We start from the raw sequence: 4,802 nt of genomic DNA, 5'->3' as shown, positions 1-4,802 counted from the left end.
AGAAATCAAACAGTATCAGGCTTACAATTTTAAAATGAATTATCCTTTATTTTGCTGAAGAGGTGGTTGCTGCCATTTGGCTGACAGGATGTATCCAGTTTCTGAAACACCTGTAGCAATTTCACTGAACTTTAAAGTACCTTTAAAGCATCGAGTTGCCAAAATAGCTTTCTGATCTACTTTTTGCCCTTTGATAAATTATCAACTAACAAAACATTAAATTTTATTGTAAAGAGTTCTATAGCTGCTTTATAATGTTCAATAATTTTTCTTGAAACCAACATATTATACTTTATTTGCAAACTGCAAGGAAATTAGTTAAAATGGACTACAGTATATAGATTTTTTATATTTTAAGGAAATTTCATGAACATTTACTACAAAAATTGTTATAATTTGACAATTATAAATTACATTGTAGCTTTATGTGGTGTCACAGGGTCTCTTTGAAATTAAAATTCTGAAGCTATGCATACCAAAAGAGTCATATATATTAATTCCAAGTAAAAAGAAAAAAATTGAGATCTTAGAAAACGTTACTTGTGCTTCCATAGTGCTACATAATTTACAGAAGTACAAATTACAGATACTTTATAGCTGACTCCTCTTGCACCTTTTAGGTTTTACACTGTTTACTGCTCTGGTTGGTGGGCCTGGTATAATGGAGCAACAAAAAAAAAAAAAAAAAAAAAAAAAAAATGAAGACCAAAGTCTCATGTAACAGCCAACTTTATTCAGAGCATCAGACAATTTGTTCTCTGAGGATTAGGAAGACTGCCATGTTGAAGCAGCTTTTGGGTATATGTCCAGGAGTGGAATAGCTGGATCCTCAGGTACTACTATATCAAATATTATGAGAAATAGCCAGACTGATTTCAACAGTCATTGTACCAGCTTTCAATACCATCAACAATGGAGGAGTGTTCCTCTTTCTCCACAGCCTGACCAGCATCTGCTGTCACTTGAGTTTTTGATCTTAGCCATTTTGATTGGTGTGAGGTGGAATCTCAGGGTTGTTTTGATTCGCATTCCCCTGATGACTAAAGATATTGAAATTTTCTTTAGGTGCTTCTTGGCCATTTGATATTTCTCACTGAGAGTGCTTTGTTTAGATATGTACCCCATTTTTAATATGGTTATTTGGTTCTCTGGAGTCTAACTTCTTGAGTTCTTTGTATATATTTGATATTAACCCTCTATCAGATGTAGGATGGGTAAATATCTTTTCTAGATCTGTTGGTTACTGTTTTGTCCTAATGCAATTGTATGAGGCCCACATTTTTCAATTCTTGATCTTAGAGCATAAGTCATTGGTGTTCTGTTGAGAAAAATCTCCCCTTTGCCCATATTTTTGAGGCTCTTCCCCATTTTCTGTTCTATTAGTTTCAGTGTATCTGGTTTTATCTGGAGGTCTTTGATCCACTTGGACTTGAGCTTTGCACAGGATGATAAGAATAGATCAATTTTTCTTCTACATGTGGACCTCCAGCTAAATCAGGACCATTGGTTTAAAATACTGTGTTTTTCCAACTGGATGGTTTTAGCTCCTTTGTCAAAGATTAAGTGACCATAGTGGGTTTATTTCACTTAATCGTTTTTCAAAGATTAAGTGATCATAGTGCGTCTTCAATTCTATTCCATTGATCTACCTGCCGGTCTCTGTACCAATACCATGCAGTTTTTTTGTTTGTTTTTTTTTTTGTTTGTTTGTTTTTTGTTTTTTAATCACAATTGCTCTGTAATATAGCTTGAGGTCAGGGATAGTGATTCTTCCAGAAGTTCATGTATTATTGAGAATAGTTTTTGCTATCCTGGATATTTTTGTTATTCCAAATGAATTTGCAAATTGCTTATTTTAACTTTATGAAAAATTGAGTCGGAATTTTGATGGAGATTGCATTGAATCTGTAGACTTCAGGCAAGTTGGCCATTTTTACTATATTAATCCATAGGCATGGGAGATCTTTCCATCTTCTAAGATCTTCTTCAATTTTTTTCTTTAGAGAATTGAAGTTCTTGTCATACATATCTTTCATTTGCTTGGTTAGTTAGATTCACACCAAAACATTTTCTATTATTTGTGACTATTGTGAAGTGTGACATTTCCATAATTTGTTTCTCAGCCTGTTTATCCTTAAGTAGAAGAAGGCTACTTATTTGTTTGAGATAATTTTATATTCAGACACTTTGCTGAAGTTATTTATCAGGTTTAAGAGAAGGACACATGCTCCACTATGTTCATAGCAGCCTTGTTTATAACAGCCAGAAGTTGAAAATATGCTAGATATGCTTCATCTGAGGGATGGATACAGAAAATGTGGTATATTTACACAAGGGAATACTACTCTGCTATTAAAAATAATGACTTCATGCAATTCTTAGGCAAATGGATGGAACTAGAAAATATCATCCTGAGTGAGGTAACTCAATTACAAGAGAACACACATGTTAAGCACTCACTGATAGGTGGATATTAGACCAAAAGCATGAAATATTCAAGATATAATTCACATACCACATGAAGCTCAAGAAGAAGACTAAAATGTGTATACTTCAATCCTTCTTAGAAGGGGGAACAAAATACTCACAGGATGAAAAACAGAGACAGAGTGGAGCAGAGACTAAAGGAAAGGCCATCTAGAGACTGCACCACCTGGGGATCCATCCCATATACAGCCATCAAACCCAGTCACTATTTGTAATGTCAAGAAATGCTTGCTAACAGGAGCCTGATATGGATGTCTCCTGAGCAGCTGTTCCAGAGCCTTACTTATACAGGTGAGAATGCTGGCAGCTAACCACTGAAGTAAGCACGGGGACCCCAATAGAGAAGATTGAAAAAGGACTGAAGGGGTTAAAGGGGTTTGTAACCCCATAGGAAGAACAACAATATCAACTAACCAGACTCCCCAGACTTCCCAGGGACTAAACCACCAACAAAAGAATGCACATAGAGTACTCTAGCCACATATATAGCAGAGGATGGCATTGTCTGACATCAATAGAAAGAGAAGCCATTGGTCCTGAGAATGCTCATTTCTCCAGTGTAGGATAATGTCAGGGTGGTAAGATAGGAATAGGTGAGTGGGAGGGGAAGCATCCTCATAGATTCAGGGAGAGGAAGAATGGGAGGGGGGAACCAAGAAAAGGGATAGCATTTGAAATGTAAATACATAACATATCCAATAAAGTGCAAAAAAAGACTCACATGAGTAAATTATATAATCACAAGAGCAAACTTCACATGATATTCAAACCATGCACAAAACAAAACATACATGTTTTACCATAAATACATAAAGACAAATAACAATAGGCAGTTGTAATGAATAATCTGAAGTAAACTCACTCTATCTGCTACATCTTGAAGGGACACAAAAGCATACTTCAAGAACTATTCTGTGTTTTCTCGTTGTTGTTGTCTTTTAGAAAGTGAGGTCACATGACTCTCGTCTTATTTTCTTGGCTTTTCCTCATAAGAACACTAAAGTCTTATGATAAGATTCCATTCTTGGACCATGTTCTGAAATCTCCTTCCTTTTTTTACTTTTAGCAGCAAGATATTCAGAGACTTGATTTGAGGTGTTGTAGATCAATCTAACTGCCATTTGATGCATGACTTTCCTATAAGCAAGTAAATTATAAATGTAATTAGTAATATAAGAACAGTGAAACCATTGTAAAAACATTCTGCCACCAAGAAAAAGGATCCGGTACTATTTGGTTACATTACCCTATTTATCAGAAAAATCTAGAGAATAGCTTGAAAAGAGGCCCATATGATTAGTGGTTCTGACACCTTGTAAAACATAAACCCATATGAACACAAATATAATGATGCTCTTTACAAGATGGGAAATAACCCCGAGGTCCATCATAATCCCAATCATTAGTAACAGTAACAGGCAGTGGATCTATCTAATCTACAAGCCAAAGTAAAGAAGAAGGGGAAACATAAGAACAACAAAATACAACATCTGACCCAAGGCCAGAGCCAGCCCAGTTTTATCAGGACTAGGCACTGCCATTAGAACTCACAGCATACCCAGAGAGCCAAACACCCAAGAGCAAGCTCCCTCTGGAGACCATGGACCCACAGACCAAGACAAGCTCCAGTCAGAGACAACAAGACCACCTAACATCATCAATAACAAGATGGCAAGAGGCAAATACAAGAATCTAAGAAACAGAAAGCAAGACAACCTGGCAACATCAGAACCCAGTTCTCTCACAGCAAATAGTAGATACCGTAACTCACAAGAAAAACAAGATCTAGACTTAAAAATAATACTTCATGATGATGATGGAGGTCTTGGAGAAGTACATAAATAACAAACTTAAAGAAGTACAGGAAAGCCAGGAGAATACATGCAAACAAGTTGAAGTCCTTAAAGAGAAAACAGAAAAATAAAAAATGAAAAAATTTATGAAAATCTCTTAAAGAGCTACAGGAAAGTGCAACCAAACTTGTAAAGGAATTGAAAACAGAAAGAGAAACAATGAAGAAATCACAAAAGGAGACAATCCTGACATTGAAAAACCTAGGGAAGACATTGGAAGTCATTATACTCAAGTATCACCAACAGAATAAAAGAGATGGAAGAGAGAATCTCATGGACAGAAGATACCATAGAAAACATTGACACAACACTCAGAGAAAATGCAAAAGTTAAAAAGCTTCTAAACCAAAACATCAGGAAATCCAGGACACAATGAGAAGATCAAACCTAAGGATAATAAATGAAGAAGAGAGCAAAGATTCCCAACTAAACGGCCCAGTAAATATCTTCAACAAAATAGTA

This window comes from Micromys minutus (genome assembly GCF_963924665.1).
Source record: "Micromys minutus genome assembly, chromosome: 14".
Classification (NCBI taxonomy): Eukaryota; Metazoa; Chordata; class Mammalia; order Rodentia; family Muridae; genus Micromys; species Micromys minutus.
This window is presented reverse-complemented; position numbering follows the sequence as displayed.